Raw genomic sequence first — 17,284 nt, forward strand, 5'->3', positions numbered from 1 at the left:
GCCTCGGCCTCCCAAAGTGCTGGGATTATAGGCATGAGCCACTATGCCCGGCCTGTTTGTTTGTTTTTGCTGTAACTGCTCCTATTCCTTTCCCCGTTCTTCAGTGACTTAGGATTCAAAAGATTCTTTGAAGTAAAATCCTTGCAAAATTTCACACTCATTTTTCTGTGATTTTCTTTTCTCTGGGACCCTGGCTGTTCATGTCTTGGCTGCTCCACTTGTCTTGAACCCCAATTTTTGTCTTCCTGTCCCCATAAACTTACTGAAAACTATTGGCCACTACTTCCTGCTATACCTCTGTCTCCTAGCCAGGAAATGGTAAGTGCCCCAAGAGAAAACATTGGTGGAGAATGTCTGATTTATTCTGATTTGTTTCCTTTTCCTCTAGGATCTTGACTTCCCTTCCCTGGCTACCTTGGTAGCTTCTCAATATCTTCAAATAACTGCCTTTTTCGTATTTTATCTAGCTTTATGAGATGAGAGTGTTCATTTGATAAGAGTTTTTCTTAAAAAGCTTAGCTTTAGACTTAAAAAGTCAAAGTCTAAAGCCTATACAGCCTTTTAATATTAAAAGAGCCATTGTATTTCCAATTGCTACTTGTTAGGCTCTCTTAAATTGTTTACATGTTCTAGTTACTAGTTACACCAAATAGTTGATGGCTTTGCAGTTCTTTTTTTTTTTTTTTGAGATGGAGTTTTGCTTTTGCTGCTCAGGCTGGAGTGCAATGGTGCGATCTCAGCTCACTGCAACCTCCGCCTCCCGGGTTCAAGCAATTCTTCTGTCTTAGCTTCCCCAGTAGTTGGGACTACAGGCACATGCCACCATGCCCAGCTAATTTGTTGTATTTTTAGTAGAGATGGGGTTTCATCATATTGGTCAGGCTGGTCTCAAGCTCCTGACCTCAGGTGATCCACCCTCCTTGACCTCCCAAAGTGCTGGGATTACAGGTGTGAGCCACTGGACCCGGCTGGTTTTAACAGTTCTTAAAGCATTTCTTTTGCCCTCTTCACTTGTGGGATAATCATACACCTGATCTTTGTGTATCTATCTCTTCCACTACCTCCATCCCGACAGAAGGGTCTCTGATTAGCAACAAAACAAAAACTGCCAAATGGATTAGTTGAAAGGGAGAAATACAGTTCTTTCTCTTTTTTTTTGAGATGGAGTCTGGCTCTGTTGCCCAGGCTGGAGTGCAGTGGCACGATCACCGGTCACTGCAATCTCAGCCTCCCAGATTGGCTGAGACTACAGGCACACGCCACCACGCCCGGGTGATTTCTTTTGTATTTTAGTGGAGATGGGGCTTCACTGTGTTGCCCAGACTGGTCTCTAACTCCTGATCTCAGGCAATCTGCCCACCTCGGCCTCTCAAAGTCCTAAGATTACAGGCGTGAGCCACCGCACCTGGCCCAGTTCTTTCTTAAGTAAATAATGTTGAACCAAACCTTTGCCTTTTACCCACTGAGAATCAGGGTAGTGGCCTCTATCAGCTCATTTTCCTTCTTAAGGAAGTATTAGGTTGGTGCAAAAGTAATTGTGGTTTTTGTCATTACTTTTAAATTACTTTTAATGGCAAAAACCACAGTTACTTTTCACCAACCTAATAAGTCTCTTTGGTCCTGCCTTCTATAGCATATCTCTCAGACTGTGCTTATCGTAACAGTAACTTTTCAAAATGTAATTGATACAGGCCTTCATTTGCCACTAGAATATATTGGTCGCAATTTTTAACACTTTTTGAGGCATCACTGTGTTTATACATGACTCATTGATTGAATGTTATTTTTTTCCAGGCACTGAGAATATGGTAGTAAACAGACACATATTCTTCTAGTCTGTGACGAAAATGGCAAACCTCAGGGAGATGAGGCAGGTAGAACTTAACCCCTCTTCTTCCTGAATACTGCCAGACTGCTGTGTTATCTTTTTTTTATTATTATTATTTTTATTATTATTATTATTATTTTTTTTTGAGACGGAGTCTTGCTCTGTCGCCCAGGCTGGAGTGCAGTGGCACGATCTCGGCTCGCTGCAAGCTCCGCTTCTCAGGTTCACGCCATTCTCCTGCCTCAGCCTCCTGAGTAGCTGGGACTACAGGCACCCGCCACCATGCCCGGCTAATTTTGTATTTTTAGTAGAGACGGGGTTTCACCATGTTGGCCAGGCTGGTCTCGAACTCCTGACCTCAGGTGATCCGCCCACCCTCGGCCTCCCAAAGTGCTGGGATTACAGGCATGAGCCACCGCACCCGGCTTTTATTTTTTTTTTTTTTGAGACAGTGTCTCACTCTGTTACCTAGACTGGAGTGCAATGGCACGATCTCAGTCCACTGCAACCTCCACCTCCTGAGCTCAAGTGATTCTCCTGTTTCAGCCTCCTGAGTAGTTGGGATTACAGGTGCGTGCCACCATGCCCGGCTAATTTTTGTATTTTTTTAGTAGAGACAGGGTTTCGCCATGGTGGCCAGGCTGCTCTTGAACTCCCGACCTCAGATGATCCGTCCGCCTCGGCTTCCCAAAGTGCTAGGATTACAGGCGTGAGCCACTACACCTGACCTGCTGTGCTATCTTGATTCACAGTTGTGCTGTCTTCTCCCTCGCTGATGCCACTGAAATTGTATGATTTATAGGGCTGGGAGCTTGCACATTACATACTGTTATTCTGGTTTTGGTCATAATAATGTCTTCTTTCTTGTTGGCATCTCTCTTCTCCATGGTAACTTCTTGAAGCTGCCAGAATGATACAATTTTTTTTTTCTTTTCCTCTCTGTTGAGCCACTCCTGCATGGTTGCCAAGGGGAACCAGATAAGTATTAAGTACAATATTAATTTGAATATTATATGTCTAGATAAAGTGCATGACTTATATGACATCTATTTTAAACTAGCTTCTGGCTCTTCCTGTATTTACCTTACTTAGGCTTTTTTGTTTTTGTTTTTTTGAGTTTTCTTTTTGGTTCTCCAAGATTACTGAGTGGATCCAGTCGATGAGGCTTAGGAACTCAGCTGACTGGCCCTGTACCTGGCTCTCATGGTAACTTGTATTTAACATTTGTCATATGGTTATCCAATAATTATTTGAGTAATTTTTAAATGTTTGTTTATCAGACTGGGCTGCTTTTTAAGGTCAGGGACTATGTCTATGTTGTTCTTTCCTGTATTTCCACTGTGCTATAGCACAGTGCTGGTGCACAGGTATTAATTTTCTTTTTTTTTTTTTTTGGTCAAATGAGAAACAAGAGAAAAAAGATAAGATGCAAAGACCGCAAAGAACATGATCCAACATACCCCTGTTTAGAAGTTACCTACTGATCTAGATGCCCAGGACCTCATTTGCCTCTAACCTCCTATTCTATTGTTTAAGGCCACCCTCCAACCATGAGTAGAAGTTAGGGAATGAACTGGTACGTAGTTGTTATTTTATTTCCTCTTCCAAGTAATCTCACAATAAAAGAAGACTTCAAGATTTCTGATACCAGAAAAATAGTAGATACAAAAATCTTTCAGCTAAAAATACCTAGAAATACTAGATAAAAGTTAACAAGCAGGCCGGGCGTGGTGGCTCACGCCTGTAATCCCAGCACTTTTGGAGGCCGAGGCAGGCGGGTCACGAGGTCAGGAGATCAAGAACAGCCTGGCTAACACGGTGAAACCTCGTCTCTACTAAAAATACAAAAAATTAGCTGGGTGTGGTGGCGGGCGCCTGTAGTCCCAGCTACTGGGGAGGCTGAGGCAGGAGAATGGTGTGAACCTGGGAGGAGGAACTTGCAGTGAGCCGAGATCACACCACTGCACTCCAGTCTGGGCGACAGAGCAAGACTCCATCTCAAAAAAAAAAAAAAGTTAACAAGCATTATTTTAAATACGTGTCTGAGATGAGTCTTGCTTTTAAAAATTTATTCTGAGCTGGGCAGGGTGGCTCAAGCTGGGCATGATGGCTTACGCCTCTAATTTCAGCACTTTGGGAGGCTGAGGTGGGCAGATCACCTGAGGTCAGGAGTTCGAGACCAGCCTGGCCAACATGGTGAAACCCCATCTCCACTAAAAATACAAAAATTAGCCGGACATGGTGGCATACACCTATAGTCTCAGCTACTCGGGAGGCTGGGGAAGGAGAATCGCTTGAACCTGGGAGGCAGAGGTTGCAGTGAGCCGAGATTGCACCACTGCACCTCAGCCTGGGCAACAGAATGACACTCTGTCTCAAAAAACAAAACAAAACAAAAATCTAATAATTCCTCCCCTGACCCTTTTTTCAGTGCATAATCCATTAACATTTAATATAATAATTAATAAGATTTGATTTAGGTCTGCTTTTTTTTCCTGTTAGTATAGGACCTACTTCATTTGTATAGGTCCATTTAACACTCTACCTGCCATTTTGTGCTATAGTTATCATATGTAATGCATCTACATTATAAACTTCAAAAAATAATGCTGTAAATGCTGTAACTTAAATATCTATATGTATTCCAAATAAATTAAGAGGAAAAATTGTAATGTGTTCCGATATTTACCATTCCTGATGATTTAAAATCATTCCTAGGCCAGGCACAGTGGTTTATGCCTATAAGCTCAGCAATTTGGGAGGTCAAGGTGGGCCGATCACTTGAGCCTGGGAGTTTGAGACCACCCTGGGCAACATGGCAAAATCTTGTCTCTACCAAAAATACAAAAAAACTTTTGCCCAGGTATGGTGGCATGCTCCTGTGGTCCCAGCTACTTGGGAGGCTGAGGTGGGAGGATTGCTTGAGCCTGAGAGGCAGAGGTTGCAGTGAGCCACGATCATGCCACTATACTCCAGCCTGGGTGACACAGCGAGACCCTGTTACTAAATAAATTAATAAATAAATTCATTCTTAAAGATCCAAGTTTTCCTTTGGTGTCATTTCTGTCAATCTGATGAACTCCCTCTAGCATTTCTTATAATGCACATCTGGTGGTAATGAAGTTTCTTAGTTTTCCTTTATTTAAACACTTATTTAGTTTTTTGTTGTTTGTTTTCATTTTCATAGGATATTTTGGCTGGATGTAGAATGGTGAAATGACAGTTTAATTCTTTAAGCACTTGAAAAATATCATTCACTGCCTCCTGGGCCCCACAGCTTCTGATAAAAAGTTCAATGCCATTGAACCATTGAATACTTTTCCCCCTGGAATGTAATATATTGCTTTTTTTTCCTGGCTACTGTCACAGTTTCCTGTTAATTTTTGGTTTTCAGCAGTGTATTGATTATTTATTGCTGTGTAAAAAATTGTTCCAAAACTCAGCAGGTAAAACAACAGACACTTACTATCTCATAATTTCTGTGGATCAGGAATCTGGGTGTAGCTTTCTTGGTCCTCTGCTTTGGCTTTGAGTCCCCTCACAAGGCTATAGTCTTCTCAGGCTTGACGGTGAAGAATTGCCACAGAGTTCATTCACGTGGTGATTGCCACGTTCCTTGTGGCTGTCAGCCAGAGAAGTCTCAGTTTTTCATGAGCTATTGGCCAGAGGTTTCCCTTAGTTCCTTGACACATGGTCCCCTCCATACAGCATCTCACAGTATGACAGCTTGCTTCATGTACACACACACGCACACACACGCGCACACATACACACACACACACACAGAGAGAGAGCGCACGACCAAAAGGGAAGTCACAATTTTTGTAACCTAATCATGGAAGTGACATCCCATTAGTTTTGTTGTATTCTATTCATTAAAAGCAAGTCACTAGGTTCAGCTCACACTCGAGGGAAGGGGATTATACAAAGGCATGAGCACCAGGAGGCTGAGGTCAGTGGGGGCCATGTCAAAACTGTCTATTACAAGCAGTTTGACTAGGATATGTCTAGATGTGGTTTTCCTTGTATTTATCCTGATTAGGGTTTCTTGAATCTATCAATTTGTCTTTCACCAAATTTCAGGAGTTTTGTTGCTATCATTTCCTCACATATTTTTTTCTACTGCATTTTCTCTCTTCTCTCTTTTTGGGGCTCCCGTTGCCCCTATATCAACTCCTTTGATATTGTCCCTCAGCTTCCTCAGGCTTTGTTAGTTTTTTTCAAAAATGTTTCATTTGTTTTTCAGATTGGATAGTTTTTATTGTTCTATTAACTGACTTTCTTATGCCTGTTCTGCTATAAAGTTCATCCAAGGACTTTTTAATTTCAGATATTACATTTTTTTTCGGTTCTACACTTTTCATTTAAAATATACAACAAAGTTGTAACCATTATTATTCATTTCTTCAGATTTTGTAGTATAATGGTAGCCTCAAAAAATGGAAGTGTTTAGGCCTCTCACAACCTCCGGAAAGACTGCTACTTAGCAGGTATTCACAAATGTTTGTTGACTTCAATTTAATCGTAATAAAGTGAAAGCAACATCAAGCCATAGAAAGCCAAGGAAGGAAGCAAGGAACATCAGGTGTCTTTACCGACTTGTTTTGAGAAATCAGGCACATTGATACATTTGATTAGTGGAATAAAAAAATTACATATTTTCATTCACAGACAAGGAAGGTTTCTATTTTATTTTATTTTTTGGGACAGAGTCACTCTCTGTTGCCCAGGCTGGAGTGCAGTGGCATAATCTTGGCTCACTGCAACCTCCCCATCCCGGGTTCACGTGATTCTCCTGCCTCAGCCTCCTGAGTAGCTGGGATTACAGGTGCTCACCACCACGCCCAGCTAATTTTTATGTTTTTAGTAGAGATGGGGTTTTGCCATGTTGGCCAGGCTGGTCTTAAACTCCTGGCCTTAAGCGATCCACATGACTTGGCCTCCCAAAGGGCTGGGATTACAGGCATGAGCCACCGCGCCGGCCCGGAATATTTTATTTTATTTTATTTTTATTTTATTTTATTTTATTTTATTTTATTTTATTTTGAGACAGAATCTTACTTTGTCGCCCAGGCTGGAGTGCAGTGGTGCAATCTGGACTCACTGCAACCTCCACCTCCCCGGTTCAAGCGATTCTCCTGCCTCAGCCTCCCAAGTAGCTGGGATTACAGATGTACACTGCCATGTCTGGCTATTTTTTCATGTTTTTAGTAGAGACAGGGTTTCAGTATGTTGGCCAGGCTGGTCTCAAACTCCTGACCTCAGGTAATCCACCTGCCCTGGCCTCCCAAAGTGCTGGGATTATAGGCGTGAGCCACCACACCTAGCCACAAGGAAGGTTTTAAATCTGTGTGGCAGACAGACTGTAAGGTGGCCCTTATGATTTCTGCCTTCTAGTGTTCATGCCTTTGTGTAATCCCTTTCCCATGAAAATAGACAGGACTTTTGACTTACTTTTAACCAATAGAATATGACAAAGGTGATGCAGTGTTGCTTCTGTGATTATGTTATGTAAGTCTCTGTCTTGCTAACAGACTAACTTTACAGACTCTCCTTGCTGGCTTGATGAAGTAAACGGCAATATTGGGGAAACCTATATGATAAGGCCATGCAGATGACCTCCAGCCTCTAGCCAGCAAGAAGCTGGGCCCTCTGCCTTACAACTGCAAAGAAATGAATTCTGCCAACCATTTGAATGAGTTTGGAAGTAGATTTTCCCCCTGGTTCAGCCTCCAGATGAGAACACAGCCCAACTAACACCTCGATTGCAACCTTGAGGAGGACCTCGCTAAGCCCTTCCTAGACTCCAGACTTTTAGAAACTGTGAAATAATAAATGTGTATTGTTTTAAGCCCCTAAGTTTGTATAATTTTTATGCAGCGGTAGAAAGTTAATATAATCTGCATAGTTTCAGAAATTTGCTACCTCTTATTTTGTTGAGAGCAATTTTTCGAACTGATTTTTATGCTTAATATACAAGTTGAGCTTTAGGAAATGAAATATTCTGAGATCAGCAGTTTTACAGTGTAATCATAGGAACAACAGGACTCTGGGGAAACCCACAAGAAAAGCATTTTTTAACAAGATCTCATGCCAGCAATTTCACTCTTGGGAATCTGTTCATAGAAATAAAAGCCCATTCAGTGAGTGAGGATAAATATATAAGTGTTTTTAAAATTGCATTGTAGTGGCAAAAGAACTGGAAACAAATTTTTCACAGTTATTGTCAAATTGCTATCCAAAAAGGCTGTTAAAATGCCCATTTCCACCAGCAATGTGTAAGGACCCTTTTCCTTATCTCCCTGTAATGGAAAACTCCTATTCATTCATATTAGTTTCTTAGGGCTGCTGTAATAAAGTGCCACAGACTAGATGGCTTGAACAACAAAAATCTATTGTCTCACAATTCTGGAGGCTAGAAGTCTGAGACAAAGGTTGCAGAAGTGTTGGTTTCTTTCTTTCTTTCTTTCTTTTTTTGGACAAAGTTCTTCTCTTTTTGCCTAGGCTGGAGTACAATGGCGGGATCTCGGGCCACTGCAACTTCTGCCTCCCAGGTTCAAGCGATTCTCCTGCCTCAGCCTCCTGAGTAGCTGGGATTACAGGCATACACCAGCATGCCTGGCTAATTTTGTATTTTTAGTAGAAATGGGGTTTCTCCATGTTGGTCAGGCTGGTCTTGAACTCTCGACCTCAGGTGATCCGCCCACCTTGGCCTCCCAAAGTGCTGAGATTACAGGTGTCAGCCACCGCGCCTGGCCAGAGTTGGTTTCTTCCGAGGCCTCTCTCCTTGGCTTACAGGTCACCGTCTTCTCCCTGGGTTTTCACATGGTCTTCTCTCTGTGTGTTCATGTCTAAATTTCCTCTTCCTACAAGGACACCAGTCTTTAATTAGATTAGGACCCACCCAAATGAACTCATTTTAACTTAATTACTGCTTTAAAGACCCTATCCCCAAAAACAGTCACATTCAGAGCTAATGAAGGTTAGAACCTCAACTTATGAACTTTTGAGGGACACAATTTAGCCCACAACACCATCCTTATGGCTCAACTTAAGTATCAGTCCCTCAGGGAAGCCTTTTCTCACCCTGAGAGAGGCCTACATCCCTGTGTCAGATGTGTGTATGTATATATGTATGTGTGTATACATATGTATGTGTATCATATATAGATACATATATGCATGTATATATGTATAGATATCTGACCATACTTCTCTTTCATGACATCATAATTATAATATTATTCCGTTTTCATAAAACAAACAATGATGACCTTCCTTCATGTAGATATTTCTATGTTTGCGTGTAGCTATATGGATAAAGGTATGGAAAGATATAATCTAGATTGGTAACATTGGCTACATGGGAATTGGAGGGGAGGTTATGGTAAGGAGGTTGGGAAAGATATAGCAAGCAAACAAAAATCAACCACAAAAACTTACAAAAATATGGTATCATGCAACATGACCATGTATGCATGGATAATATAATGTAATTTATTATTTTAAAAAAGTTTTTTCAGCTGGGCATGGTGGCTTACGCCTGTAATCCCAGCACTTTGGGAGGCTAAGACAGATGGATCACCTGAGGTTAGGAGTTTGAGACCGGCCTGGCCAATATGGCGAAACCCCCATTCTACTAAAAATTAGCCAGGCTTAGTGGTGCGTGCCTGTAATCCCAGCTACTTGGGAGGCTGACACAGGAGAATCGCTTGAACCAGGGAGGCGGAGGCTGCAGTGAACCAAGATCACATCACTGTACTCCAGCCTGGGTGATAGAGTGAGACCGGTCTCAAAAAAAAAAAAAAAAAAAAAAAAAGGTTTTTCATTGCCTAGCTATTATGTCACAAAGATTTGCAAACTCTCAGTGCCATACAGCAATATCTATTTATTTAGCTTCCACATCAGTGGAAGTTGGGCTGGGTCTGCAGGGAAGGCTTCACTGGATGTGGCTCTCATCTTCTTCCTGGTATTAGCAGGCTGTCTTGGTGCGCTTTTCTCATGGAATGGCAGAAACTCAAGATGTCAAGTGGAAACATGAGGGACATCTATGAAACTAGTACATTGTCAACTTCCTCCTTCATTAGCCAAAGCAAATGACAAAGTCAAGGGATAGGGAAGTACATTCTACTCATGGATGTGGGGGTACGGGAGAGGGTTAATATTTCTAATTAATAATCTAATCTACAACAGTTACATAAATATATATTTAGGCCAGGCACGGTGGTTCACGCTTGTAATCCCAGCATTTTGAGAGGCCAAGGCGAGCAGATCACTTGAGTCCAGGAGTTCGAGACCAGCCTGGCCAACATGGTGAAACCCCATCTCTACTGAAAATATATAAATTAGCCAGTTGTGGTGGTGGGCACCTGTAATCCCAGCTACTCGGGAGGCTGAGACAGGAGAATTGCTTGAACTCGGAAGGTGGAGGTTGCAGTGAGCTGAGATCATGCCACTGCATTCCAGCCTAGGTGACAGAGAGAGACTCCATTAAAAAAATATATATACACACATATATATACACACACACACGCACGTATATAAATATACACACACGTATATATATACACACATATAAATATTTATACACACACATATATATATTTAGAGCTATACATTTGTACATATGCATAAAGATTTTTATGAAATAATGGGTCCCCACTGAATGAGAGTTGTCTAAACATGGTAGAGTTTGAAATCATTTATACTTTTGTTTCCTTTGTGTGTTGTTTATTTATTATTTATTTATTTTTTGCCATGCATATACTGTTTGTATAATCTAACAAATAACAATACAGATTTTATCGGGGAACAAGAGTAATTTTTTCAGATGAAGGGGATGGTGATGAGGGGAAGGGCAACTAAGCAGAGAAAGCCCTCCAGAGTCAGGCTGGCTTTGTGCACAGCTGTGAATCCATGAATAACTCCAGGAAAACTTTTCTGACTCTGCCAACATTATTTTGGTCATTATGCAAAACCACTGATATATGTAGATATTCATCTATAATGTGATACATTATCATTGTAATTTAATAACTCTTTTATTCTACATAAGAATAAATGAGAAAATAGTAGATCCCCAAAACCTGGCTGCCCACTGATCACCCAGGGAGTTTTGTTGTTGTTGTTGTTGTTTTATTCTGAGACAGAGTTTTGCTCTTTCACCCAGGCTGGAATGAGTGGGGCGATTGCTGCTCACTGCAGCCTCTGACTCCTGGGCTCAAGCCATCCTCCCGCCTCTGCCTCCCGAGTAGCTGGGACTACAGGTGTGTGTCACAACACGCGGCTAATTTTTGTAGTTTTTGTAGAGACGGTTTCACCATGTTATTCAGGTAGATCTTGAACTCCCGGGCTCAAACAATCTACCTGCCTCAGCCTCCCAAAGTGCTGGGATTACAGACGTGAGCCACCTTGCCTGGCCCCGGGGAGCTTTTAAAATGACATAAATATCAGAGTTCTATTTGCTGACTCAAGTAGATGAGGTGAGACTTAGAAATCAGCATTTTCACAATCTCCCAGATAATTTTTATAATTACTCAGGTTTGGAAATCACTGGATCAAGCCAATTTTGAAGAGTTTTTCCAGCCTTCCTTCTCCCATATAAACAGATTTCTCACAAAATGAAAACAATTGAATTGTGTGATTGTCTATGGGCCTCTCAGCTGTCCTAAAGGATCATACCAGCTGTTTACTTTGCCCACAATCACCACTGTAAACAACAAAGGACTGCCATGTACTCCGTGTTGCTTGACTGTGTAGGCTCAGATCCTATAAGTAGCTATGAATCATATGGGCCTGATCCTTGGGGTAACCTATTTGTATACTTCTTGGGGAGACAGATTTACTTTGTAAGTGAAATTTAACAGTTCATAGACATTCTGACCTTCACGCAGAAGCTTTACTAATAAAGTTGAAAAATCTTCATATAACAAAAACCACTCTTCTCTAACTTAAAAATGCAACTTTTCTCTCATTTACCCACGTATTGGCTCAATGAACCTGGAGGCACATGCTCTAGATACAAGTATTGAATAATTTTCTGAGTTTAATTTAAAAATGTGGCCGGGCGTGGTGTCTCAGGCCTGTAATCCCAGCACTTTGGGAGGCCGAAGTGGGCGGATCACAAGGTCAGGAGTTCGAGACCAGTCAGACCAACATGGTAAAACCCTGTCTCTACTAAAAATACAGAAAAATTAGCCGGGCATGGTGGCGCGTGCCTGTAATCCCAGCTACTCAGGAGGCTGAGGCAGGAGAATCACTTGAACCTGGGAGGCGGAGGCTGCAGTCAACCGAGATTGTGACACGCACTCCAGCCTGGGCGACAGAGTGAGACTCTGTCTCAAAAAAAAAAAAAAAGTTATTTGCTTCCCTTTATACACCATAGTTAATAGGTAGGCTTTCAGCCTGCTTTATCCTTTAGGTGAGCATGTGGTCAGGCCCCTTAGAACAAGATGTAGGAGATAAGCCTTTTATTCACACTCTGGCTAGGGAGGCAGAAAAAAACTAATATCTAGAATTTGGAGTGTTAGGGTAGATGGAAAAGGTTTCAAACAGTTGGACAGGTGAGAAGGGAACTCTGTAGACAGAAAGCATAGACAAACTGAGGAGGCTATTGGTTCCCTGACAAGCTTGTCGAGTTTGTTTCAACACAGAGAGCAAAATCAGATTAATAGACAGTTAACCATCTGGGCCAGTTGTCAAATTTTCTCTGTATTACAGCTAAAGAAGTTTGAAATTTATAGAGATCCAAAGTAAAGTAATTTTCCCCTCATATTTCACACGGGTAAAATGTACTGTGAAAAATAAATGAGCCTAAACTAAAAGTATAAGAATACATGTTTTTTGTTCTCCTGCGCATTTCAAGGGTTGGAAAATTCCATCTCCACCCTTTGCATCTTAAACATCTCACTTGCCCAATTTTGGATAGAATCTCATACCCTAGGCAGTAAAAGATAAACACAAAGTCCTGTCAGGTAGAAGGCATCCCAATTTTAGCCAGAAGTTTGGCCAATTTGTCTCATGTAAATAATTAGGAGATGCCAAGAAGAAAGTGTGGAACAAATAAAAATGTGATTAGAATTACAAATGAAAACGAAAGCCACCAAACTCAGAGCAGAGTGTGGTTCTGTTGAAATGCGCTGACTGTGACCTGGGAGATTGCCATCCTACTGTGGCTAGCCTGAAGGAGTTCCGACATGGCTCTTTCCCTTGATTTTTCCACCCCTTATTCTTCCCTCATAGCATGCCATTTGTCACTGTGTTAAAGGTGGTAATTTCTTTAAAAAGCAAAAACAAAACATCCATTCCTCCTAGAGACATTCCACACATCCAAGGTAAAAACACTGCCTTCACTTCTCAAGGAACAGAAACTCCACCATCTGAGTATTACTTCACTTTAGGAGGTTTTGGAGAATATTTTCATGTCCAAATTTACTCAGTAGTTTTATAAAAATAGTTACACATTCACTTCCAATTTGAAGTAGTAAAGTACTTTGAAAGTCCTTTAAATTTATCTGAAGTACAGCTAAAATGTAGTATTCAAGTTCAGTAAATGGGTGCAATTTGTTTCCAGGTTTGAATTGTTTCCATTTTGTTCATGTGTCAGCCTAGACTATCCCCAGTTAAATCAGTCTTGGAAATAAAAGGACAAGTCCAATTAAATAAATTTATTTTGTGGTAGCAATTGGCCCTTGCTAAGAGAAGAGTCTTTTCTGTCAAGTAAAGAAAAAAAGATTGAGAAATGCCATGTCAGTGATGCTTATGGGTTAAAAAGATGCTAACACAGTTTAACACCTCAGGGTTCAAAAAGGGCGGAAGGGCACAGAATGTTCTCTCTCTCTCCTCCTATGATTATTTGAAAAATATGTTAAATTGTATTCTTATTCCAAGTCCAAGGCAGTGATTAAGAAGGAGATAACAGAAGGAAAGGAAAGGCTCAGATGAAGAACCATTCTGGAATGTTTCACAATTGTTTAAAAGCACTGGGTTAGGCAGCATCATTTCTTCCATTACTCTTCCTAAACTGAAATCCTTGAAGGTATCCTGTTGCTCAAACAACGTTTGTTGTACCTTAGAAATCCAAGGGTTCGTTTATTCTTTGAATGCTAAGGGCTTAACTAAAACTCTATCAAAAGTTACTGATAAATTCAGATTGTTTTCATTGCTTTAAGAGGACCAGTGAGATTGTTATGGACTAAATGTTTGTGTTCCCCCCTGCCCAAATTCTTATGTTGTATCCTTAACCCACCATGTAATGGTATTTGGAGGTGGGGCTTTTGGCAGAGAGTTAGATCAGGAGGGTAGTGCCCTCATTATGAGATTAGTGTCCGTATAAGAAGAGGAAGAGAGAGCAGAGCTCTTTCTCTCTCCATCGTGTGAGGACACAGTAAGAAGGCAGGCAGCTACAAGTTAGAAACAAGAACCTCACCAGGAAGTGAATTTCCCAGCATGTTGATCTTGGACTTCCCAGCCTCCAGAACTGTGAGAAATAAACAGCTGTTGTTTAAGCCATCCAATCTATGGTATTTTGTTATACCGTATAGATGACTAATATAGACAGGTTCAAAGGAGTAGTTGTCATGGATTGCACAGAGCATCCCAAAAGTAAGTGATGGTGCACATAAAGCGTAACAGGAATAGAGAGAGAATGAGTACAAGTTAATCAGTAGGTCTTTTGAGAGCCAGATTTAAAAGCAATGTATGGGACTTTTATTTCCAACCATTACCAAATTAATTGGTCTTGGATTTTCTTTCCTACCACACAATAAGAAAACCAGACAAAACATAGGCTTTTTGGATTTTTCTTTATAATTTTTAGCAGTTTGACTCCAATGTGCTAACTAGCTGTGGTCTTCTTTGTATTTATCCTGCTTGGGATTTGTTGAACTTATTAGATCTGTAACTTTTTATTTCTATCACTTTATTTTTCACTCTAGAATGTCAACTTTTTCTTTTTAGAAAATAATTTCCACTTGTGTGTTGAGATTCTCTAGCTATTCATATATTGAGACAAAATTTTCCTTTAATTATTTGGACACACTTTAATTCTTCATAATAGCTGCTTTGAAATCTTTGACTTCTGTATACAGCAGCAGCACTAGGGATGGGTTTTGTCAAAAACAATTTTTACATGGGAGTTGGGGATGGTTTCGGGATGAAACTGTTCCACCTCAGATTTTTTTTTTTTTTTTTTTTTGAGACAGAGTCTCGCTCTGTTGCCCAGGCTGGAGTGCAGTGGCGTGATCTCGGCTCACAGATTGAAGCGATTTTCCTGCCTCAGCTCGTTGAGTAACTGGGATTACAAGCGCCTGCCACCACACTTGGCTAATTTTTGTATTTTTAGTAGAGATGGGGTTTCACCATACTGCCAGGCTGGTCTCAAACACCCAACCTCAGGTGATCTGCCCGCCTTGGCCTCTCAAAGTGCTGGGATTGCAGGCATGAGCCACTGCGCCCGGCCAAGTTAGACTCTTATAAGGAGCACAACCTAGATCCCTTGCATGCACAGTTCACAATAGGGTTCATGCTCCTATGAGAATATAATGCTGCTGCTGATCTGACAGGAGGCAGAGCTCAGGTGGTAATGCTCGCTGACCCACAGCTCACCTCCTGCTGTGCAGGCGGGTTCCTAACAGGCCGCAGATCGGTACTGGTCCATGGCCCAGGAGTTGGGGACCCCTGACATTCAGCATTTGGGCCCACTTGGAGTCATTGTCTATTGATTTCCTTTCATCCTTAGTATAGGTCATGCTTTCCTGTTTCTTTGCATGGTTAGTAATTTTTGGTTGAAAACTGAATATTGCAGGTGATGCATTGTAGTAACACTGGACACTCTTATGTTCTTCTGATGATTGTTGGCTTTTATTTTAATAGGCAGTTAACTTGCTTGGACTAAAACTATATTGTCCCATCAGTTTCTCCCATGCACTCATAATGGTTGATCAGGGATATGGAAAGAGGTATAGAGCATACAGATATTTTGACACTCTTGCACTTGTAGAGTTATACATTTCCAGCTGCTCTTTCATCTCTGAAAGAACTCTGTCCTCTGTCACATTGAGTGGGTAAGGCTTCAGTTTTCTGCTTCTGGAGATAAGGAGTTTGGAGAAACATCCTAGGGCAAAACCATCAGAAATTCACAATTCTGACCCATTTTCAAAGTGGATTTTCAAGTGTAAACTCACTTCTGGTTTCTGACTGCTTCTGGTCGCTTTCAAATACCTTTAAGTAGCTGTTTTCTAAGCAATATTTTGTTCAGATTTCATAATTGTTCTCTGTGGAAGGATTTGCTTGAACTCTTCACTCCATAAATATGGAAAATGAGACTTTCACTCTTAATTTTGAAAGGCATTTTTGCTGCATTTAGAATGCTGTGTTGATAGCCTTTTCTTGTTTATTTTTAGCATTTAAAGAGGTGTTCATTTCTTTTGGTCTCCATTTTTTCTAATGAGAATTTAACGATATTTCTTATCATTGTTCTCCTGTATGTAATGTATCTCTTTTTCTCAGGCTGCCTTAAGAATTTTGTTTATTTTCGCTTTTTAGCAGTTTGACTTTGATGTACTTGGGATATTTGTGTGTGTTTAGTGAACCCCAGCTTGGATTAAAACGTGCTTCGGGCTTTGTAGTGTTTTTTTGTTTTTTTTTTTTGATTTTGGAATATTTGCATTATACTTATCAGGTGAGCATCAAAATCCAAAAATCTGAACTCCAAAATGCTCCAGTGAGCATTTCCTTTGAAGATCATGTCAACACTCAAAATGACTTGGATTTTTGGAGTAATATGGATTTCAGATTTTCAGGTTTAGATGCTCAGCCCGTATATGTTTTTCACAAAATTTAGGAAGTTTTTGGCAATTGTTTCTTCAAACGTATTTTCTGTTCCCTTCATTTTCTTCTCTGTTTCTGGAAATCCAATCATACATATTAGACTGCTTAGTTTCTTATAAATTATTTAAAGCAAAAATAGTAACATTACACAGTCGAATTTATTACGTATGTAGCAATGAAGTGTATTACAAAAATGGCACAAAATATGAAGGGATTGGCAGGGTGCGGTGGCTCATGCCTGTAATCCCAGCATTTTGGGAGGCCAAGGCGGGCAGATGACGTGAGGTCAGGAGTTTGAGACCAGCCTGGATAACATGGTGAAACCTCATTTCAACTAAAAGTACAAAAAATTAGCTGGGCATGGTGGTGCAAGCCTGTAATCTCAGCTACTTGAGAGGCTGAGGCAGGAGAATCGCTTGAACTCGGGAGGCAGAGGTTGCAGTGAACGGAGATCACGCCATTGCACTCCACCTTGGGCAACAAGAGCAAAACTCCATCTAAAAAAAAAAAAAAAAAAAAAGAGAGAGGAATATAATGTTAGTGTGTTGCATTTTGTGTGTACACTATTAACCCTAATTAGACAATAGTAGGTTTCAGGTACATATAATCCACTGAGCAACCACTTTA

Source organism: Mandrillus leucophaeus, unplaced genomic scaffold, assembly GCF_000951045.1.
Source record: "Mandrillus leucophaeus isolate KB7577 unplaced genomic scaffold, Mleu.le_1.0 Scaffold159, whole genome shotgun sequence".
NCBI lineage: Eukaryota > Metazoa > Chordata > Mammalia > Primates > Cercopithecidae > Mandrillus > Mandrillus leucophaeus.